The 25,405-nt window shown below is 38.6% G+C and overlaps 1 long non-coding RNA gene and 1 pseudogene across 1 annotated transcript in view; one reads left to right on the top strand and one right to left on the bottom strand.

The window, feature by feature from the left end:
• LOC102170317 lies at window positions 3,914-4,806 on the top strand (annotated as a pseudogene).
• LOC108633447 overlaps window positions 23,370-25,405 on the bottom strand; it is a 49,069-nt gene continuing 47,033 nt past the window's right edge. The window contains exon 4 of the long non-coding RNA XR_001917073.1: window positions 23,370-23,446. This is a non-coding gene — a long non-coding RNA (uncharacterized LOC108633447). The remainder of the gene's footprint in view (window positions 23,447-25,405) is intronic.

Here is a 25,405-nt window from a genome sequence, read left to right as displayed (position 1 = left end):
AAAACAGACTGTAATAAGGGACTAAGATGGACATTACATAATAAAGGATCAATACAATAAGATACAACAGTTACAAGTATATATGCAGGCAATATAGGAGCACCTAAATACTCAGTGGCTCAGTGGTAAAGAATCTGCCTGCCAAACAGAAGACGCAGGTTCGATCCCTGCAGTGGAAGATCATCTGGAGAAGGAAATGGCAACCTATTTTGGTATTCTTGCCTGGAAATTCCATGGACAGAGAAGTCTAGCAGGCTATGGTCCCTGGGGTTGCAAAAAGAGTTGGACATGATTTAGAGACTAGAGAACAACAAAGACATAGAATATTAACAGACGTAAAGGGAGAAACTGGCAGTAACACAATAATTGTAGGGGACTTTACCACCCCACTTACAAAGCACAGCTCATTCAGACAAAAAGTAGAAAAAAGGAATTAAGGAAACACTGGCATTAAATGACACATTTGAGCGAGTGGATTTAATAATTCTAAATAGACCATTCCAACCAAAAGAAGCAGAATACAGTTTTTCAATTGCACATGGAACATTTTCCAGGATAGAGAACAAGCTAGGCCACAAAAACAACTTAGCAAATTAAAAAAAAAAACTGAAATTATATAAAGCATCTTTCTGACCACAATGCTATGAACAGGAAAAAAAACTGCAAAAAATAAACAAGTGGAGGCTAAACTACATGCTACAAAACAACCAATGGAGCACTGAAGAAATCAAAGGAAAAAAAAATTAAAAATAGCTGGGGACAAATGAAAATGAAAACAACCACCCAAAATCTGTGGGACACAGATCAAAAAGTAGTTCTAACAGGCAAGTTTATAGTGATACAAGCCTATTTTCAGTTCAGTTGCTCAGTCGTGTCCAACTCTTTGCGACCCCATGAATCACAGCACGCCAGGCCTCCCTATCCATCACCAACTCCCAGAGTTCACCCAGACTCACGTCCATCAAGTCAGTGATGCCATCCAGCCATCTCATCCTCCGTCGTCCCCTTCTCCTCCTGTCCCCAATCCCTCCCAACATCAGGGTCTTTTCCAATGAGTCAACTCTGCATGAGGTGGCCAAAGTACTGGAGTTTCAGCTTTAGCATCAGTCCTTCCAATGAACACCCAGGATTGATCTCCTTTAGGATGGATTGGTTGGATCTCCTAGGAAATAAAAAAAAATTCAAACAACCTAATCTTACATCTAAAGGAACTAGAAAAAGAACAAGCAAAACCTGAATTTAGTAAAAGGAAAAAAAAATCATAGAGTGGAAATAAATGAAATAGAGACCAGAAAGACCATAAAAAAGATCAGTGAAACTAAGAGTTGGTTCTTTGGTTCCTTAAAGAACTAAAAATAGAGCTACCATGTGATCCCACAATTCCACTTCTGGGGTTATATCTGGAGAAAAACAAAGTTTGTAAGGATACATGCACTTCAGTGTTCATTGTAGCACTGTTTACAATAGCCAAGACATGGAAGCAGCCTACATTTCCACTGACAGAGGAATGGATAAAGACGATGTGGCACGTATATACAATGCAATATTACTCAGCCACTAAAAACAAAGGGAATAATGCCATCTTCAGCAACACGGATGGACCTGGAGAATATCATTCTAAGTGGAGACAGTTACACGGAAAAAGACAAATAGCATATGATATCACGTATATGCAGAACCTTAAAAAATGATACAAATTAACTTATTTATAAGACAGAAACAGACTCATAGACTTTAAAAACAGACTTATGATTATCCGAGGGGAAGGGTGAGGAGGAGGGAAGATTGGGATTGACATGTACCCAGGGATATATTTAAAACAGATAACCAGCAAGGACCTACAGCATAGCACAGGGAAGTCTGCTCAATATTTTTTAAGAACCTAAATGAGAAAAGAATTTGATAAAGAATAGAAGCATGTATGTGCATAACTGAATCACTTTGCTGTACACCTGAAACACTGTTAATCTACACTCCAATGTAAATTTTTTTTAATTAATAAAATAAAAAATTAAGAGTTGCTTCTTTGGAAAACTAAACAAAACCGATAAACCTTTCACCAGACTCATCAAGAAAAACAGGGAAGGGCCCCAAATCAATAAAATCAGAAATGAAAGAGAAGAAGTTACAACTGACACCACAGAAATACAAAGGATCACAGGAGATTATTGTGAACAAATATATGTCAATATCACGCAAAATCTCAGGCTGGATGAATCACAAGCTGGAATCAAAATTGCTGGGAGAAATATCAACCACCTCAGATATGCAGATGATACCACTTTAAAGGCAGAAAGTGAAGAGGAATTAAAGAGCTTCTTGATGAAGTTTAAAAAGGAGAATGAAAAAGCCGACTTAAAACTCAACATTCAAAAAATGAAGATCATGGCATCTGGTCCTATCACTTCATGATAAATAGTGGGGGAAAAAGTGGAAACACTGTCAGATCTCATTTTCTTGGGCTCCAAAATCAATGTGGACGGTGACTGCAGCCACAAAATTAAGATACTTGCCCTTTGGAAGAACAGTTATGACAAACCTAGACAGTGTATTAAAAAGCAGAAACATCCCTTTGCCAATAAAGGTCTGTATAGTCAAAGCTATGGTTTTTCCAGTACTCATGTATGGATGTGAAAGTTTGGTCCATAAAGGAGGCTGAATGCTGAAGAACTGATGCTTTCAAACTGTGGTGCAGGAGAAGACTCTTGAGAGTCCCTTAGACAGCAAGCAGATCCAACCAGTCCATCCTAAAGGAAATCAACCCTGAGTATTCATTGGAAGGACTGATGCTGAAGCTCCAATACTTTGGCCACCTGATGCAAAGAACTGGCTCATTGGAAAAGACCCTGATGATGGGAAAGATTGAGGGCAAGAGGAGAAGGGGATGACAGAGATTGAGATAGTTGGATTGCATCACTGACTCAAGAGACATGAGTTTGAGCAAACTCAGGGAGACAGTGAGGGACAGGGAAGCCTGGTGTGCAGCAGTTCATGGGGTTGCAAAGAGTCAGACACCACCAAGTGACTAACAACAACAATAACATATGTCAATAAAATGGACAATTTAGAAGAAACAGATTCCTAGAAATGTATGATCTTCCAGGACTGAACCAGAAAGAAACAGAAAAACACAAATTGATCAACTATCAGCAATAAAACCAACTCACTTAAAAAAAAAAGGCAAAGCAAACAAAAAGTTCCCAACAAAAGTCTAGGATTAGATGTCTTCACAGATGTATTTCACCAAACATTTAGACATGAGTTAACGCCTATCCTTCTCAAACTATTACAAAAAAAAGTTCAGAGGAAGGAGGAACACTTACCAACTTATTCTATGAGGCTTGCATCACCCTGACACCAAAACCATAGATACCACACACACACAAAAAAAAATCAGTCTGATATCACTGATGAACATAGATGCAAAAATCCTCAACAAATTAACAACTGAATCCAACAATACATTAGGGTGATCATAAAATATGATCAAAGGGGATTTATCCCAGAGGTGCAAGAATGGTTTGATGGCTACAACTCATGTGATATATACTGCATAAAAAAATTGAACAAAATACTAGCCAGAGCATCCAGAGCCCTGTAGGAATTTGCAACTAGTAGCAAATCCACAGAGAAGGAAATGGCAACCCACTCCAATACTCTTGCCTGGAAAATCCCATGGACAGAGGAGCCTGGTAGGCTACAGTCCATGGGGTCATGAAGAGTCAGACACGACTGAGTGACTTCACTTTCACTTTTCACTTTCATGCATTGGAGAAGGAAATGGCAACCCACTCCAATGTTCTTGCCTGGAGGATCCCAGGGACGGGGGAGCCTGATGGGCTGCCTTCTATGGGGTCGGACACGACTGAAGCGACTTAGCAGCAGCAGCAGCAAATCCACTCTAGGGGCTAAGATGGATCTTAGACTCAATGCTACAGAGTATTATCTGTTTGTGCTATACATATATCCTGCCACATAGCCAGAAGATGACATCTTCTGGCAAGTTATCAGCCTCCGGATTATAACAACTCTCAGTATGTATAACTTTTATTCCTTCTTTGCAACACTGAGCTATTTTGTCTATAATATTTCTTAATGAAAGACAATTTTTAAAGAATCAAGTCTATTGATAGATTATGCATTCTTTCCAGCCAATGCCATGGATCAGCATCCCCGTATCTCCTCCGTTCCTGCTGGAGGTGAGAGGTTACAGCAAATTGTGTGATAGCATAGGAGAGTTTCCATATGGTCGGTTACAACTCATTGCTGGTATCTTTACTTTTCTCTTTTTCACTGACACGCTGATCTACTGGATTCACAGAGGCTTTTGTCAGAGACTTGTATATATAAGCGCTTATACAAACCTCATCACATCTGGAAGGTTCTGACTTCATTTGTAAGTCATGCTTTTCACCTTCTGGATGATGTCCTTCAGAGTCTGTCTTACCACAGATATCCTTTTATCTTTCCTTTACACATGGTAGTTTATTTAGGTTCATATATCCAGGTCAATATTTATAGTTTCCATTCATGATGGTGATATTCATGTTCCCTAAATCTTAAGGCCTTAATTATTAATGGCTCAACTCATCATACAGACTACCACATGCTTGTTAACTATAGTTATGGACAGACAGTACTTCACATTGTGGGATAGAATTGGAGGCTTGTTAAAAAATCCCTCCTCCTTTGAAGGCAATAGACCACTCAGTTACATAAGGATGACAAGAAGAAAGCAAAAGTCATGTAGGAAATGCTTGTAAAAATGAAAAATTATTCAATATAGAGTTCATAAAGACTGAGTAGATGACTGCCCAACTGTTAAATATTTTTGGTAAAGAAAGATAATCTACATATGTTCAGCCAAGAGGCATAACAATTGAACAGTTAAGTTCAGTCGCTCAGTCGTGTCCGACTCCTTGCCACCCCATGAATCACAACACGCCAGGCCTCCCTGTCCATTACCAACTCCCAGAGTTCACTCAGACTCACGTCCATCGAGTCACTGATGCCATCCAGCCATCTCATCCTCTGTTGTCCCCTTCTCCTCCTGCCCCCAATCCCTCCCAGCATCAGAGTCTTTCCCAATGAGTCAACTCTTCGCATGAGGTGGCCAAAGTACTGGAGTTTCAGCTTCAGCATCATTCCTTCCAAAGAAATCCCAGGGCTGACCTCCCTCAGAATGGACGGGTTGGATCTCCTTGCAGTCCAAGGGACTCTCAAGAGTCTTCTCCAACACCACAGTTCAAAAGCATCAATTCTTCGGCGCTTAGCCTTCTTCACAGTCCAGCTCTCACATTCATACATGACCACTGGAAAAACCATAACCTTGACTAGATGGACCTTTGTTGGCAAAGTAATGTCTCTGCTTTTGAATATGCTATCTAGGCTGCTCATAATTTTTTTTCCAAGGAGTAAGCGTCTTTTAATTTCATGGCTGCAATCACCATCTGCAGTGATATTGGAGCCCAAAAAAATAAAGTCAGCCACTGTTTCCATTTTCCCCCATCTATTTCCCATGAACTGATGGGACCAGATGCCATGATCTTTGTTTTCTGAATGTTGAGCTTTAAGCCAATTTTTTCACTCTCCTCTTTCACTTTCTTCAAGAGGCTCTTTAGTTCTTCTTCACTTTCTGCCATAAGGGTTGTATCATCTGCATATCTGAGGTTATTGATATTGCTCCCGGCAATCTTGATTCCAGCTTGTGTTTCTTCCAGTCCAGTGTTTCTCATGATGTACTCTGCATAGAAGTTAAATAAGTAGGTTGACAATATACAGCCTTGAAGTACTCCTTTTCCTATTTGGAACCAGTCTGTTGTTCCATGTCCAGTTCTAACTGTTGCTTCCTGGCCTGTATACAGATTTCTCAAGAGGCAAGTCAGGTGATCTGGTATTCCCATCTCTTTCAGAATTTTCCACAGTTTATTGTGATCCACACAGTCAAAGGCTTTGGCATAGTCAATAAAGCAGAAATAGATGTTTTTCTGGAATTCTCTTGCTTTTTCCATGATCCAGCGGATGTTGGCAATTTGATCTCTGGTTCCTCTGCCTTTTCTAAAACCAGCTTGAACATCAGGAAGTTCACGGTTCACGTATTGCTGAAGCCTGGCTTGGAGAATTTTGAGCATTACTTTACTAGAGTGTGAGATGAGTGCAATTGTGTGGTAGTTTGAGCATTCTTTGGCATTGCCTTTCTTTGGAATTGGAATGAAAACCGACCTTTTCCAGTCCTGTGGCCACTGCTGAGTTTTCCAAATTTGTTGGCATATTGAGTGCAGCACTTTCACAGCATCAACCTTCAGGATTTGAAATAGCTCAACTGGAATTTCATCACCTCCACTAGCTTTGTTTGTAGTGATGCTTTCTAAGGCCCACTTGACTTCACATTCCAGGATGTCTGGCTCTAGATGAGTGATCACACCATCATGATTATCCGGGTTGTGAAGATCTTTTTTGTACAGTTCTTCTGTGTATTCTTGTCACCTCTTCTTAATATCCTCTGCTTCTGTTAGGTCCATACCATTTCTATCCTTTATTAAGCCCATCTTTGCATGAAATGTTCCCTTGGTATCTCTAATTTTCTTGAAGATATCTCTAGTCTTTCCCATTCTGTTGTTTTCCTCTATTTCTTTGCATTGATCGCTGAAGAAGGCTTTCTTATCTCTTCTTGCTATTCTCTGGAACTCTGCATTCAGATGCTTATATCTTTCCTTTTCTCCTTTGCTTTTCGCCTCTCTTCTTTTCACAGCTATTTGTAAGGCCTTCCCAGACAGCCATTTTGCTTTTTGGCATTTCTTTTCCATGGGGATGGTCTTGATCCCTGTCTCCTGTACAATGTCACGAACCTCATGCCATAGTTCATGAGTATTGAACAGTATTATTTGTAATTCAGTGCTGTCAGTACAGCTGAGGAATGATCATAATGATAGGTCAAGGGAATGTGATGTGAACACCAAGATTTTAATTAAATTGATGGACAGCACTTTTGATATGTTTCAAGCTATAATCATATGATGTTCTATAAAAGGAAATAATTGCCAAATATTTAGGTCTATCACTGAAGATTAATTTTGAAATATTATTTTCCTTCCTTTCTCCATTTTTCTCCACTTCCTATGTAAAAAAAGATTTAACAAATACCTTCATAAAGAAATCTCATGTGTTGTAACAAATGTTAGGAAAATATGTTTTTCAAAGTCATTCTATAAGCTATTTATGTAAAATCAATAAAAGCTGATTATGAATGTTAAAAATTGAATAAAATAATATCATCTGAATGGATACAGAAAAAGCTTTTGACAAAATTTAACATTCACTTATGATTAGCTCTTTATATTAACTTTGTGAAGTGGTAACACACCTCAACACAATAAAAACCATATATGATAAGCCCACTAACATACTCTATGATAAAAAGCAGAAAGCATTTCCTCTAAGATCAGGAACAAGACAAGAATGTCCACTCTCCCCACTTTTATTCAACACAGTATTAGAAGTCTTAGCCACAGCAATCAGATAAGATAAATAGGAAAGATAGAAGTAAAGTTGTCACTGTTTTCAGATGACATGATACTACACACAGAAAATCCTAAAGACATCACTGAAAAACAACTAGAATTCAATGAATTTGGCAAGGCTGCATGATACGAAATTACTATACAGGAATCTGCTGCATTTCTATACACTGATAATGAATTGTCAGAAAGAAGTTTTTTTTTTAAAGTCTCATTTATCATATCAAAAAGAATAGGATACCTGGGAATAAGTCTAACTAGGGAGATATAAATACTTGTACTTGGAAACCTATGAGACATTGTGAAAGAAACTGAAGATGACAGAAACAGATGGAAAGATATATAATGTTCATTAAATGGGAGAAATAATAGTGTTAAAATGACTATTTCCCAAGGCAGTCTACATATTCCATGAAATTCCTACCAAAATATCGAACATGTTTAACATAATTAGAATAATTCTAAAATTTGAATGTAAACACAACAGGCCCCGAATAGCCAAAACAATCTTGAGAAAAGAACAGAGCTGGAGGTATCATGTTCCCGGCTTCAGACTATAACAAAGCTACAGTAATCAAAACATCATCAGTTCAGTTCAGTTCAGTTGCATCTGACTCTTTGTGACCCCATGGACTGCAGCATCCATGCAGGATGAGTTTGAGCAAGCTCAAACTCATGTCCATTGGGTCGGTGATGCCATCCAACCATCTCACCCTCTGTCATCCCCTTCTTCTCCTGCCTTTAATCTTTCCCAGCATCAGGGTCTTTTCCAGTGAGTCAGTTCTTCGCATGAGGTGGCCAAAATACTGGAGTTTCAGCTTCAGTATCAGTCCTTCCAATGAACACCTAGGACTGATCGATCTTTAGGATGGACTGGTTGGATCTCCTTGCACTCCAAGGGACTCTCAAAAGTCTTCTCCAACACCACAGTTCAAAAGCATCAATTCTTCGGTGCTCAGCTTTCTTTATAGTCCAACTCTCACATCCATATGTGACCACTGGAAAAAACATAGCTTTGACTAGACGGACCTTTGTTGGCAAAGTATACTATATACTATATACAGTATAGTGCTGGCACAAAAACACACAAATAGATCAAAGGAAAAGAACAGAGAATCCAGAAATAAACTCACACTTATGGTTAACTAATCTATAACAAAGAAGGCAATAATTTACAATTGGGAAAAGACAATGTTTTCAATAAGTACTGCTGAGAAAACTGAACAACTATAGGTAAAAGAATGGAATTAAGAATGTTTCCTCACATGATATACAAAAATGAACTCAAAATGAATTCAAGTCCAAAATGTAAGACCAGAAACCATAACGTTCCTTGAAGAAAATATAAGAAGAATATTCCTTGATATAAATCATAGTAATATTCATTTGCTTCCTAACACAAAGGTAAACAAAAGCAAAAGCAAACAAATAGGATCTAATTAGTGACAAAGGAAACTATTCACAAAATGAAAAGACAACCTGTAGAATGAGAGAAAATATTTGTAAATGATGACCATAAAGGAGTTAATATCTAAAATATATAAAGAGCTCATACACAACTAAATATCAAAAAAGCAGACAATTCAACCAAAAATGGGCAAAAAACCTGAACAGTTTTCCAAACATACTGATTGCTAATAGGAACATGAAAAAGATACTTAACATCACTAATCAGAGAAATGGAAATCAGAATCACAATGAAAGAACATCTCCACACCTGTCTTAATGGCTATCATCAAAAAGGACCACAAAAAACAAATGCTGATGAGGATGTGGAGGAAAGAGAGCCCTTGTCTACTGAAAATTGGTGCATCCATCGTCGAAAAGGATAAGGGATAAACTACCCACTCCAGTACTCTTGGGCTTCCCTTGTGGCTCAGCTTGTAAAGAATCCACCTGCAATGCGGGAGACCTGGATTCGATCCCTGGGTTGGGAAGATGCCCTGGAGAAGGGAAAGGCTACTCACTCCAGTATTCTGGCCTGGAGAATTCCGGGCACTGTATAGTCCATGGAGTCTATAGAGTCCAAAGAGTCAGACACGACTGAGCAACTTTCACTTCCTTACTTGTCAAAAACAGTATAGGGGTTCCTCAGCAAATAAAAATAGTGCTAAATAACCCAACAATTCCACTTCTGGAAACATAAAAAGGTAGCATAAAAATCACTAGCTATGATAAATAGCAAAAGTTAGAGTCTGTAATATAGTAGTGGTAGTGTACAATATAATTAAACACTAAAAGTGTAGTAAAATACTTAAAACTAAAAAAGCCTTCTTAGTTACATGTAATGTAAAAATATACAAATTAACAATAATAATCTAAAATGTGAGGGGTAGGAGAAGAAAAAGTGTAAAGTTTAGGACTTCTACTGAAATGAAGTTGTTATCAATTTAAAATCAAGCGTTATAATTTTAAGATATTTTAGGTAATCTTCATGGCAATGACAAAGTAAAGACCTGTAACAAACAAAAGAACAAGAAAAAGAAGTCAAAGAATACTGATGCCAAACGGCATCAAAATATGTAAAATGATGGCAGGATAAGAAACAAGGAACAATGGATCTATAAAACTATCAGAAAACAATTAACAAAATGGCAATAGTAAATTCTTGCCTATCAATAGTTACTAACATATTAAATTAGCCAGTCAAAAGACACAGAATGGGGCCTCCCTAGGGGTCTAGTGGTTAAAAATCCATCTGTCAATGCAGGGGACATGGGTTTGATCACTGTCCTAGGAAGATCCCACATGCCACGAAGCAACTGAGCCTGTGCATCACAACTACTGAGGCCCTCGTGCCTAGAGCTGGCGCTCTGCAGCAAGAGAAGCCACGGCAATGAGAAGGCCATACACTGCAACAAAGAGTAGCCCTGCTCCACACCACTTCCCCACCATTCCCCTACCGCCACTAGAGAAAGCCGGTCCAGCAACACAGACCCACAAAATAAAAAATAAATAAATAAATCTTAAAAAAAAAAAGACAGAATGGCTAAATGGATAGGAAAACAAGATCCAAAAATATACTACCTTAAAGAGAGTCCCTTTACCATAAAGACATAAACAGAGAGAAGGGATGGAGAAAGACATTTCAAGCAAATGGTAATCTCCCACTGTCTACAAATAAGGCAGGGGAAGCTATACTTACATCAGACAAAATGAACTTTAAAAACAGTTTTTCTAAAAAAGGCCGTTATATATTACATAATAAAAAAGGTCAATAACAACATAATGTTATAGCAATTGTAAATATTTGTGCACCTAACAAAGCACCTAAATGCATAAAATAAAACTAACAAAGCTAAAAGGAGAAATAAACATGAATACAATAATAGTTTGTGATTTTAATACTCTACTGTCAACAATGGGTAAATCATTCAGAAAGATAATAAACTGAATTTAAACACTACAGACCAACCTAGACAGCATATTAAAAAGCAGAGACATTACTTTGCCAGCAAAGGTCCATCTATTCAAAGCTATGGTTTTTCCAGTAGTCATATATGGATGTGAGAGTGGGACTCTAAAGAAAGCTGAGCACCGAATTGATACTTTTGAACTGTGGTGTTGGAGAAGACTCTTGAGAGTCCCTTGAACTGCAAGGAGATCCAATCAGTCCATCCTAAAGAAAATCATTCCTGAATTTTCATTGGAAGGATTGATGCTGAAACGTCAATATTTGGCCACCTGATGTGAAGAACTGACTCATTTGAAAAGACCTTGATGCTGAAAAAGACTGAAGGCGGGAGGAGACGACAGAGGATGAGATGGTTGGATGGCATCACAGACTCAGTGGACAGGAGTAAGTTCCGGGAGTTGGTGATGGATAGGGTAGCCTGGCATGCTGTAGTCCATGGGGTCGCAAAGAGTCAGACACGACTGAGTGACTGAACTGATCAAATAATATAACAGACATATATAGAACATTCTAGTCAACAACAGCAGAATTCATATTTTTCTCATGTGCAAATGGAACTTTTTTTAGGATAGACCAAGAAACAATTCTTAAAGAAAACGGAAATCATAACAAGAGGTAAACTGGAAAAAGTTCATAAATGCATAGAACTTAAATACTTTACTGAACAACCAACAGATTGAAGAGGAAATTAAAGACAGTAAAGTTTTGAGACAAATTAAAATGGAAACACAGCATACCTGACCTTATGCCATGCAGAAAGAACAGTTCTAAGAGCAAAGTTTGTAGCAATAAACACCTACACTAAAAAGCAGGAATGACCCCAACAACCTAATTATATTCCTTAGGAACTAGAAAAATAAGGTGACCCCAAGTTAGCAGAAGGAAGGAAATAAAGATTAAAGCAGAAATTACGGAAATAGAGAACAGAAAAATAGAAAACACTAAGCAAACTAAAAGTTGGTACTTTGAAAAGAAATAAAACCGACAAACTCTAAGGTAGACTAACCAAGGAAAAAGGAGAGAAGACCTAAATCAAAATTGTAAGTGAAAAAGAAGACATTGCAACTGATATAAACAGAAATAAAAAGAACCACAAGATGCTGCTGTAAACAACGATATGCTAACAAACTCGACAATCTAGAAGAAATGGAAAAATTCTTAGAAAACATACAACCTACCATGACTAAATCAGGAATAGAAAATCTGAACAGACCAATTACTAGTAAGGATGCTGCTAAGTCGCTTCAGTCTTGTCCGACTCTGTGCAACCCCATAGACGGCAGCCCACCAGGCTCCCCCGTCCCTGGGATTCTCCAGGCAAGAACACTGGAGTGGGTTGCCATTTCCTTCTCCAACGCATGAAAGTGAAACGTGAAAGTGAAGTCGCTCACTCAGTCGTGTCCGACCCTCAGCGACCCCATGGACTGCAGCCTTCCAGGTTCCTCCGTCCATGGGATTTTCCAGGCAAGAGTACTGGAGTGGGGTGCCATTGCCTTTTCTGACTAGTAAGGATATTGAATCAGTAATCAAAAACCTCCCAGTGAAGAAAAACCCAGGACCAGACTGCTTCACTGGTGAATTTTACCAAACATTTAGAGAATAATTAAGATAAAATTATTCTCAAACTCTTCCAAAATATTGAAGAGGGAAGACTTCCAAACTCACTTTACAAGGCCAGCATTCTCCTAATAATCACATATCCTGATATCTGATTGATATCAAAGTCAGATAACGACACTACAATAAAACTATGCCCAATATCCCTAATAAGTACAGTTGCAAGAAGTCTCAACAAAATACTAGCAAAACCAAATTTAGCAGTACATTAAAAGAATCATTCACCTTGATCAAGTGGAATTTATCCTGGGTTGAAAGGATTGCTCAACATATGCAAATCAATGGGATATATTTCATTAATAAAATGGAAGAAATAATCATATGATAATCTCAATAGATACAGAATAGCATTTGACAAACACCAATACAGTATACTAACACATATATATGGAATTTAGGAAGATGGCAATGACGACCCTGTATGCAAGACAGGAAAAAAGACACAGATGTGTATAACGGACTTTTGGACTCAGAGGGAGAGGGAGAGGGTGGGATGATTTGGGAGAATGGGAATTCTAACATGTATACTGTCATGTAAGAATTGAATCGCCAGTCCATGTCTGACGTAGGGTGCAGCTTGCTTGGGGCAGGTGCATGGGGATGACCCAGAGAGATGTTGTGGGGAGGGAGGTGGGAGGGGGGTTCATGTTTGGGAACACATGTAAGAATTAAAGATTTTAAAATTTAAAAAAAAATTAAAAAATTAAAAAAAAAAATTCTAGAATGAAAAAAAAAAAAAAACAACTCAACATCTGTTCATGATAAAAAACACTTAACAAATTAGGTCTAGAAGGAACATATCTCAACATAATAAAAGACCACAAATGACAAGCCCACAGCCAACATTATACTCAATGGTGAAAAGGTTAAAGCTTCTCTTCTAAAATCAGGAACAAGACAAGTGTGCCCACTCTCATCACACCTAATCAATATAATACTGTTAAGTTTTTGCTAGAGCAATTGGGAGAGAAAAATAAAGGTATCAGAATTGTAGAGGAAGACGTCATCTTGTCTCTATTTGCAGATGACATGATTTTATGCATAGAAAATCCTACAAATTTCACCAAAAACCTGTTAAAACTAATCAATGAATTTGGTAAAGTTGCAGGGTACAAAATTAACATGCAAAAACCAGTAGCATTTCTACACACTAACAATTTTATGAAAAATATGTCAATTCCATTTATAATAGCATTAAAAATGATAAAATACTTAGGAATAAATTTAACCAAAGAGGTAAAAAATTTCTACTCTGAAAATTACATTTTTATTGATGAAAGAAATAGGAGACACAAATAAATGGAAAGGTATTTATGTTCATGGACTGGAAGATTAATATTGTTGAAATGTCAGTACTACCAAAAGCCATCTATAGATTCAATGCAATCCCTGGAGCTTGGAATTAAAATATACACACTACTATATACAAACAAAATAGATAACTAAAAAGGACCTACTGTCTAGCACAGGGAACCACACTTAATGTCTTGTAATAAACTGTAATGGAAAATAATCTAAATATATTCATATATTATATATAAATAAAAATTTTCTATATCTATATGTGTGTACATATATACAAACACACCTGGATCACTTTGCTGTATATTTAAACCTAACAAAACATTGTAAATTAACTATATTTCAATAAAAATTGAAGAAATAAGATTTTAATGACACTTTTACAGAAATACAAAAAATACTTCTAAAATTAGTATTTTAAAGTATTCTAAAAATATCACCAAAACCCCTGAATAGCCAAAATAATAAAGAACAACAAAGAAGGAGGTATCACACTTCCTAATTTCAAGCTCTACTATAAAGCTATAGCTTTATAAATTATATAGTAGAACATAAAGCTTTAATTAAAGGAGTGTGGTAAGGGCATTAAAAAAAGACAAAGAATCCAGTGGAACAGAATCCAGCATATACCTAATAAATAGGCACAGAAGGAACATATCTCAACATAATAAAGGCCATAAATGACAAGCACCCAGCCAACATCATAAATCATATAAGGTCAAGTAAAATTTGACAATGTTGAAGCTGAAATTCCAATACTTTGGCCAAAAGACCCTGATGCTAGGAAAGATTGAAGGCAAGAGGAGAAGGGGACAACAGAGGATGAGATGGTTGGATGGCATCACCGATTCAATGGACATGAGTTTGAGTAAACTCGGGGAGTTGGTGATGGACAGGGAGGCCTAGCGTGCTGCAGCCCATGGAGTCTTAAAGAGTCAGACATGACTGAGCAACTGAACTGAACTGAATATTTGACAATGGAGCCAAGAACACTCAATGGAAAACAGAAAATCTATTCAATAAATGCTGGTGGGCAAAGAGGATAGGAAGTGAAGTCGCTCAGTCATGTCCAACTCTTTGTGACCCCGTGGACTGTAGCCTACTAGGTTCCTCCTCCATCCATGCGATTTTCCAGGCAAGAATACTGGAGTGAGTTGGTATTTCCTTCTCCAGGGGATCTTCCCAACCCAGGGATTGAACCTGGGTCTCCCTCATTGTAGGCAGATGCTTTACCATCTGAGCCACCAGGGAAGTCCCAAAGAGGATATTCACATGTAAAGGAATCAAATTTGACCCCTATCTTATACCACTCACAAAAATTAACTCAAAATGGGTGAAATACTTAAATCCATTAAGTACTAAGTAGTAAGAACTGAAACCATGAAACTTCTAGGAGAAAACATAGCCTGAAAAAGCTTCGTGATATGAGTCTTCTTAATGCGTTTTTTTGAAATGATACCCAAAGTAAAGCAACAAAAGCAATAATAAATATGTTGGACTGCATCAACTAAAAGGCTTCTGCATAGCAAAAGAAACTATTAACAACATGAAAAGAAAATCTATGGATAGCAAAATGTTTGCAAACCATGTATCCATTATTTAAAAAATATAAAAGAATTCATACAATTTAGTAGCAAAAAGTTGAGTAATCCAATTTTAAAGTGGACAAAAGAACTCAAAATATTTTTTTTTTCAAATAACATATACAAATGGGCATAGGTACATGAAGAGGTACTCAATATAACTAGTCATTAAAGAATTGCCAATTAAAACCACAATGAGATATCACTTCATAAGAAATTAATTTATTTTAATTGCACGCTAATTACTTTACAATATTGTAGTGGTTTGTGCTATACACTGATATGAATCAGCCATGGGTGTACATGTGTTTCCCATCCTGAACCCCCCTCCCTCGCCTCCCCATCCCATCCCTCTGGGTCATCCCAGTGCACCAGCCCTGAGCCCTCTGTCTCATGCATCAAACCTGGACTATGATAATATACATGTTTCAATGTTCTCTCAAATCATCCCATGATAATAATCATGATTATTTTGACACCTTTCTTTGATACATCAAGAGTTGTTTTAAGTGTGTTCTTGGCAGCAGCCTCTTTCAGAGACACCTGGCAGGAGAGGGCCGGTGCCATGGGCTTTAACACACAGCTTCTCACTTCCTACAGGGAAGCAACTTTGACCTGCATGTCAGCTTTTTTGATGTGATAAAAACCAATACTCGTAAACATTTTACTAAGTGACATTTTAATTCCAACTATATTAAAGACAATGTCCCCGCTTAAAAAAAAAGAAAAAAAAGATATCACTTCTTATAATGGTCATTATTCAAAAGACAAAAAACAACAAATATTGGTATGGATGTGGAGAAAAGGGAACCCTGAGTGATACTGGTAGGATTTTAAATTGGAGCAGCCACTATGGAAAACAGTACAAAATTTCCTCTAAAAGTTAAAAGTAGAACTATTATATGATCCAGCAATTCCACTTCTGGAAATATATCCAAAGAAACTGAGAACATTAAATCAGATATCTGTAGCCCCTAGGTTCATAACATTATTTACAATAGCTAAGACATGAAAACAAGCTAATGTCCATCAACGGATTTGGATAAAGAGGATGTAGTATTATAGAAATACAATGCACTATTATTCAGCCATTAAAAACGAACAAATTCTACCATTTGCAACAACACAGATGGACCTTGAAGGTATGTTAGTTGCTCAGTCGTGTTCTGCTCTTTGTAGCCTACCAGGCTCCTCTGTCCATGGATTTCTCCAGGCAAGAATACTGGAGTGGGTAGCCACTCCCTTCTCCACGGTATTGTCCTGCCCTAGGGATCAAACCAGAGTCTCCTGCATTGCAGGCATATTCTTTACCATCTGAGCCACCAGGGAGTGAAATAAATCAGCAAGACAAATACTATATGAGCTCACTTATGGAATCTAATAAGCAAGCATCCCAAACTCATACAAAAAGATAAGAGACCAGACTGGTTATTAGAGGGGGTGGTGCTGGGGTGAGGAGAAGGGGTAATTGGGAAGAAATTGATTAAACTGTACAAACTTCCAGTTATAAGGACTAGGAATGTAAGCCACATGACACAGTTAACACTACTGTATGATATATAGGAAATTTGTTAAAAGAGCAGGTCCCAAGAGTTCTCATTACAAGGTGAATTTTTTCTCTTTTGGGATGTTCAGTCACTTCAGCCATGTCCAATTCTGGGTGACCCCAGGGACTATAGGCCACCAGACGTCTCTATCCATGTGGATTTTCCAGGCAAGAAAACTGCAGTGGGTTGCCATGCCCTCCTCCAGGGGATCTTTCCAACTGAAGGACTGAACCCACATCTCTTATGTCTCCTGCATTGGCAGGTGGGTTCTTTACCAACTCGTGCCACCTGGGAAGCCCCTTTGGTATATCTACGAACTGATGAATGTTAACTTAATCTACTGTTATCGTTTCACAATCTATGTAAATCAAATCATGCTATACACTTTAAACATTATACTGCAGTTCATGTCAATTACTTCCCAATAAAACTGGAAAACAATAGTTGAATGAATAAAAAAAAGTAGTGGATGCTTGGTGGGAGACAAAAGCGTTCACATGAGAAAGAATCCACTGGGTTGTGTATTTTACTAACTTAAGAAGAGTATGAAACTTTGTTTGGAAATAAAAAATGTTACTCTTAGTCTAAGGTCTATAGTTTCTTGATCACAATTTTTGTCTCTCTTTTCCATGAAGACATGGTGTTCTTTTGATAATTATCAGAGTTACCTTTCTATTCTCATTTAGCAAAGCACCCTCACCATTCATCCTTCCAAGCTTTAAGGAATAAAAGGTCAAGCAGATGAGGCAAAGTCTTAGATTGTTTCCTTCACAAAATGAACCAAATGTTTTCTAAAGCAAGAACCCGGAGAGCCGTCACTAGTGGGTAGCACTGATATGCAGATTAGGGGGCTCACATCTCCTTAAACATTTTCAAAATAGATTAATGTGAATGAATATTACAATTCTGTTGCCAAAGGCCTTCGGGTGTGTGAAAATGAATAATGTAGGTAAAAATTGAGAAATCTCTCAGATAAACACTTGTTTGATTGAACACAGAGCAGATATAACTGCCCTTGTGTGCTATAATTTGGAAGGGCTTCTTGAGAAGACACATGTCTTTAAAAATTAAGTATATGTTCAGATTTAATGGTAAACTTTATAAGTACTCATGCCATTGGGTAGCACAGAAGGCAAGTTGAATTAGAAAGGCTATAAAACAAGACATGAACAAATGAAAATACAAAGAGTCAAAGTTCTCTCTTTTTTTTCTGTACCCATAAAATGCCCTGGATCTGTTTGATTGTTTCTTGAAGAGTTTCTTTACTCCATATGCTTCTCTTGGTATTTTTTATGTGGTATAGTTGCCACAGGGTGCTTTCGTTTACTATTGAACACAGATATAAAAAACAATCTGTAATGAAAACCACAAAAGCCTACAACTCAAAAATGAAGCATATACACTTCCAAGTATATTAATTTTACTGAAAAGTTACATAAGTACAATATTTCTCAACTTCAAATGGGCAAACTAACCCACTGGTAGTGAAAGACTTTTCTCAAGTGAAAGCGTTAAGCCTTTGTCTGGGACAATCCTAAATGGAAAACACTGTTTGCTTATTTTATTCCTACTATCCTAGACTGGAACTAGGTCTTTGTACGTCTTGGTGGATATATACTTTTGCTATTACAATGTGTATAGCCAATAATTATTTTTATAACAGCACCTAACTGAGTGCCAAGAACCGCTGATGCTTTAAAAGAAACTGATATAGTGAACTTTAGGAAATACAGAATACCTAGCCAGAAAATCTCTCCATTTAACTAAAAGGAACATTAACGTTTAGGATTTTCAGTTCTGACTAAAAGAGTAGGAAAACAAAAAATTCTAAACTGGAAATGCTCTACCATAAACCTGCTTTTCTGTTAAAGATATTTTGCTAGAATCGTGCATAAATGGAATCGAAGCTAGACATCTACTTTTTCATCCACAATCTCAATTACCAATAGAGAACCAAAGCAAACTTTGGAAATGATATAAATTATTTGTATAGTAATTGAGTTTTTCCAAGTCAATTATGGGCTAAACTAAACAAGCAGACACCCAACAAACATTTGTCCATCCCTCCTTTTATTCGCCAACAGTGAAGACTCAAACTAAGCTCTTTTAAAAATGTTTTCCCAATTTTTGGCTGTGAGAAAAACAGATACATTATAATATCTGAGAGCTTACATTCAGGAGAACATTTCAACAGAAGCCATGAATGTGAGAAATTCTATGCTCCAGTCACGTCTGTTTGCATGTGGAGAAAGCAGGGCCCAGAGAGATGAAGTTCTTGGCCTGCACCACACACAGCTTGGTAGTGGCAGAGCCAAGACAAGAACTTAAATGGCTTTACCTCCAGGCTCACGATCTTCCCATGGCGTCATGCTGCCACAGATGTCGCAGCCTTAACTATTTATCCCTCCCATACTATTCCAGTGACTCTCTGGGTCTCTATAAATGCTAACTCATCTGAGGAATTAGTAAAGGGAATACCTCACTTATATACTGAGGCAGTGTATGATCATGCATCAAGTTAATTGCGATTCTTTCAGAGTCCTGAATGACAGACCACTGAATGAACCCCCACATTGGTCACTGGTACCCGGTCAGTTTACATTTGACCTGCTTTTTATAGCTGATTACATGGTGAACATTTTTCTTTTTCTTTTCTAGCTTTGAGGTACAACTAACAAAAATTATATGTGTTTAAGTCTGCAACTTGATTCTTTGATTACATATACCCTGTGAAGTAAGCTACATGGTAAGCATTTTTATGCTAGCTTAGGTGAAATTATAATTTACATAATTATTTACTTATAAGTAAAGCCAGCATAAAAATGCTTACTATGAAGCTCAATTCACAAGGTATACGTATATCAAAAATGCTTAGGAAACATTACTATGAATAAAAGTAGTGGAGGTGATACAATTTCAGCTGAGCTATTTAAAATCCTAAAAGATGATGCTGTTAAAGTGCTGCACCCAACATGTCAGCAAATTTGGAAAACTCAGCAGCGGCCACAGGACTGGAGAAGGTGTTTTCATTCCAACCCCAAAGAAAGGCAATACCAAAGAATAATCAAACTACCACACAATTGCGCTTATTTCACATGCTAGCAAGGTAATGCTCAAAATCTTTCAAGCTAGGCTTCAACAGTATATGAGCCAAGAACATCCAGATGTTCAAGCTAGAAATAGAAAAGGCAGAGGAACCAGGGAGCAAATCGCCAACATCCGTTGGATCACAGAAAAAGCAAGGAAATTCCAGAAAAAAACATCTACTTCATTGACTATGCTAAAGCCTTTGACTGCATGGATCACAACAAACTATAGAAAATTCTTAGAGAGATGGGAATACCAGACCACCTTACCAGTCTCCTGAGAAACCTGTATGCAAGTCAAGAAGCAAGAGTTAGAATCAGACATAGAACAATGGACTTGTTCAAAATTGGGAAAGGATTACATCAAAGCTATATATTGTCATCATGCTTATTTAACTTATATGCAGAGTACATAATGCAAAATGCTAGGCTGGATGAATCACAAACTGGAATCAAGATTGCCGGGAGAAATATCAACAACCTCAGTTATGCAGATCATACCATTCTAACGGCAGAGAGCAAAGAGGAACTAAAGAGCCTCTTGATGAGGATGAAGAAGAGTGAAAAAGCTGGCTTAAAACTCAGCATTCAGAAAACTAAGATTGTGTCATCCAGTCCTATCACTTCAAGGTAAACAGACGGGGAAAAAGCGGAAGCAGTAATAGTCTTTATTTTCTTGGGCTCCAAAATCACTACAGATGGTGACTGCAGCCACGATATTAAAAGACACTTGCTCCTTGGAAGAAAAGCTATTACAAGACCTGCTGCTGCTGCTAAGTCGCTTCAGTCGTGTCCGACTCCGTGCGACCCCATAGACGGCAGCCCACCAGGCTCCCCTGTCCCTGGGATTCTCCAGCCAAGAATACTGGAGTGGGTTGCCATTTCCTTCTCCAATGCATGAAAGTGAAAAGTGAAAGTGAAGTCATTCAGTCATGTCCAACCCTCAGCAACCCCATGGACTGCAGCCCACCAGGCTCCTCTGTCCATGGGATTCTCCAGGCAAGAGTACTGGAGTGGGGTGCCATTGCCTTCTCCCATGACAAAACCTAGACAGTATATTAAAAAGCAGAGATATCACTGGGCCGACAAAGAATATGGCTTTTCCAGTAGTCATGTACGGATGTGAGAGTTGGAGTATAAAGAAGGCTGAGTGCCAAAGAATTGATGCTTTTGAACTGTAGTGCTGGAGAAGACTCTTGAGAGTCCCTTGGACAGCAAGGAGATCAAACCAGTCAATCCTAAAGGAAATCAACCCTGAATATTCATTGGAAGGACTGATACTGAACCTCCAATACTTTGGCCACCTGATGTGAAGAGCCAACTCACTGAAAAAGACCCTGATGCTGGGAAAGATTGCAGGTAGGAGGAGAACAACAGAGGAAGAGATGGTTGGATGGCATCACTGACTCAGTGGACATGAGTTTGAACAAATTCCAGGAGATAGGGAAGGACAGGGAAACCTGGTGTGCTGTGTCCAATGGGTCACAAAGAGTTGGACTCGACTCAACGGATGATCAACAATTTCACAAGGTTCAACCACAAAGAACATACTTTGTTAAAAAATATTATTGATTCTAGAATGACAGCACAAAGAAGAAAAACATCTTACCAGGCACATTCTCACGTACAGAAAGAGTCTGTCTATTTTTGCTTTGGAAGCTTAGTTATGCTTGTTTAATGTAACATGTTTATAGTAAGAGAGCAGTTAATATATTAGTACCCATTACATTCCTGACAGGGAATTGAGTGCAAATAAATGGGACCTTAAGGAGACTTCTAATTCCTGCATTTATGCTTAGTCTAGGAGCCAGAGAAGAGACAAAGCAGTGTGCTAAGTATAAACATGCCTGACTCCTAGTGGGGTGATGTTCAGATGCCTTTTTGGCATCAACAAGCCAGTTCAACACATACAAATGGTAAAGACTTTTGTTTGTAGCATGGAAGCTTCTTTCCTCCAATGCACTTGTACCATGTCTGGTTGTTTCACTAGCTGAGTAGGCAGTTTTCTTAAGCTACCTTATTTTTTTTTAAAATTTTATTTAATTGGAGGCTAATTACTTTACAATATTGTAGTGGTTTTGTCAATACATTGACATGAATCAGCCATGGGTGTACATTGTCTGTATCAGTTTGCTAGGGCTTCCATAATATACCACAAACTGGGTGGTTAAATAAGAGAAGTTCATTTTCTCGCAGTTCTGAAAGCTGGAAGTCCTAAATCAAGGTGTCAGGAGGGTTGGTTCCTTCTGAAGACTGTGAGGAAAGGATCCATTTCCTGCCTCCCCTAGCTTCAGAGAGCCTGCTGGCAATCTTTGCTGCTGCTGTAAAACTCCAGTCTTTTTCCTTACAGGGCATGGCCATGGGATGATATTCTGGCCAATGAGATGTGAGAAGAAGCACTGAGAGCAGGTTCTGGGCAATATCCTGTTGAAAGTGGCTTTCCCTCCTCTTTCTCTGCCTCCCTTCCCTTCAGCTGGAATGGGGACGGAGTATGAGCCAGCTTCAGCCTTAAGATGAAGGCAACACCTAGGGCAATAGTTTTCAAACTTTGCTTTCTGGATTCCTTTAAACTCTTAAAAATTGAGGACCTCAAAGAGTTTTAACTTATCTATTGATATTAGTGATGTTTAATATGAAGTGAAAACATTTAAATACTTATTCTGAAGTAACACTCAATCCATTACATGTTAATGTAAACAAAATGTTTAGTGGAAGATAATACATGAAGCAGTTCTGTTAAATGTGTGGCACTGTTTTACTGACATTTTTGTAAATCTCTGTAAAGTCTGACAATAGAAGACAGCTAGACTCTCATATTCTGTGTTTAATTTATTGTTGTATCATATGTCATGTAATCTATGGAATACTTCAGTGCATATACATGAGAAAAAGAAAATGACAAAAATGCCTCTTCTAAAAATAAGTTCTTATGAAAATAAGATCACTGATGAAAGATATAGAAGATGATACAATCAGATGGAAAGATAAATTCATAGGCTGGAAGAATATTGTTAAATTGATCAGACTATCCATGGCAAACTACAGATTCAATGCAATCTCTATCAAAATACCAAAGGTATTTTTTGTAGAGCTAGAACACGTAATTCTAAAATTTGTACAGAAACAAAAAGACTAATAGTCAAGGTAATTTTGAGAAAGAGGAACAGAGTGGAGGGATCATGCTCCTTGACTTCAGACCACACTGTCAACACAAAGCTACAGAAATTAAAACAGTATGCTACTGGCACAAAACCACATGGATCAATGGAACAGAAGAGTCCAGAAATAAACCCACACACTTACGGTTAATTGATCTAAGGCAGAGGAGGCAGGAAAACATATCATCTCTTCAATAAGTAGTCTTGGTAAAACAGGACAGCTACATGTAAAAGAAAGAAATTAGAACATTTCCTCATACCATATACAAAAATATATTCAAAAGAGATTGAAGACCTAAATGTAAGACCAGAAACCACAAAACTCTTAGAAGAGAACATAGGCAGAAGACTGACATAAATCATAGCATTATTTTGTCTCCTAAGGCAAAAGAAATAAAAGCAAACATGAACAAATGGAACCTAATTAAACTTAAAAGCTTTTGCACAGCAAAGGAAATCAACAAAAATACAACCTACTGAATAGGAGAAAATATTTGCAAATGATATGATCAATAAGGAGCTATATTCAAAACATATAAACATACAACTCCCTATCAAAAAAAAAATAGAGACGTGTAAAATAGAGATTTTTTAAAAAATAAGGCATGCAGATGACCAATAAGCACATGAAAAGGTATTCAGCATCACTAATTGGAGAAAAGCCAATCAAAACCATGAGATCATCTCACGCCTGTCAGAATGGCCATCATCAAAAAGACCACAAATAACAAATGCTAGCGAGGATGCGGAGAAAAAGGGACCCTAGTACACTGTTAGTGGGAGTGCAAATTCGTGCAGCCACTATGGAAAACAGTGTGAAGGTTTCTCAAATAACTGCAAATAGAAACTACCAGGAAGATCAATCAGGATGGCAAAGTGGGAGGATGTGGAAATCACCTTCCCACACACACTTCAAAAATACATGTGCAACAATTCCCACTGAAGACTAACTAGAAACTGGCCAAGAGACCAAGACTGTAAGAAAGAGCCACACAATCAAGTACAAAGGGACAAGAAAGGACCAGGTTGGAACCTGTGCCCTTGGGAGGGGACTCAGAGGAAAAGCGAGATTACTCGGGAGGGGATCCACCATGGTGAGTGAGTAGTTTGAGCCACACACTGGGCACCCCAGTTTTTGGGCTGAAGCTGTTCTGATTGACTCAAAACCTGCGTGGCAGTATTAATAATACTGAGTGCTGTCTGCTCTGCCTCCCAGGAACCAGAGTGAAGCCTAGGTCCACCCTAGGAAAGGCATGAGCCCAGGTCCCTTGGAGCTAAATGCTGCTGAGTGGATCTTGTTCTTGGCCTGCAAGGATGCCCTGCTGGGGCCTGTAGCCAGGCCAGTGCCTCTGCTGGCCTGGGCAAGGTGGCTGGGCAGACTGGCTGCAGGCCTGGGGAGGAGCCTGTGTGGAGTGAGGCTAGGGGCCCACTATCCCTGCAGTCACACAGGTTATGCAACCACTAGTTCCTCTGGCAGACATCCTCTGTGGCCTGGCTGCACTGGTCAAACCAGGTAAGAAGGGCCTCAAACATGGCTTGGAGGCAGAAGAGCTCAGGTTCCCTTTGGTGCTCTGGATGGCCCAGGCCCATGCTCAGCCTGTCTAGCTGGCTGGAGGAGATGGAAGGGTAAGAGGTTTTGGAGCTTCTGGTAGGTGGGAAGATGAGCCCTCTTGACTGGTTGGAATGCTGCGAAACTAACAGGAGGGTGGTAGGAAGCTCAGACGCCACTCAAGAGAAACACATGCATGTTTGCTTGCTGCTGAGATAGGGCAGAGAAGCTAGACTAAAAACTGCCAAGGTGGCTGCCTGATTCCCTGTGATCAGCCCTATGTGCACCCCAGCCTGAGCCCAGTGAACTCTTTAGCCCAATGTAATAAGTCGTAACTCCACACTGAAGCAAGAGCCATCATGGCAAAGAAGAGAGCTGGGCCCTGGGACGCACGGGCAGCTCAGACCTAAAGTAGCATCTAAGCAGGATGATGGCAGCCATTACTGGTGCTCACACAGCACTTCAGAAACATTCTTGATCTCTGATGGCAGCTGGACCACCCCAGAGCATGCACCAACACATGCCAAGTTCACACAGCCCTGCCTGCCCCACAGTGCAGCTCCACACCAGGGTGGGGTGGCGGATTCTGAGGGAGAGATCAGATGCGAGGGATGAAGAGACTCAGACCCGA

This window comes from Capra hircus, chromosome 2 (assembly GCF_001704415.2).
Source record: "Capra hircus breed San Clemente chromosome 2, ASM170441v1, whole genome shotgun sequence".
In the NCBI taxonomy this organism is placed as follows: domain Eukaryota; kingdom Metazoa; phylum Chordata; class Mammalia; order Artiodactyla; family Bovidae; genus Capra; species Capra hircus.
Note: the sequence above shows the minus strand (reverse complement) of the source record. Positions and strands in the feature narration are given on the sequence as shown.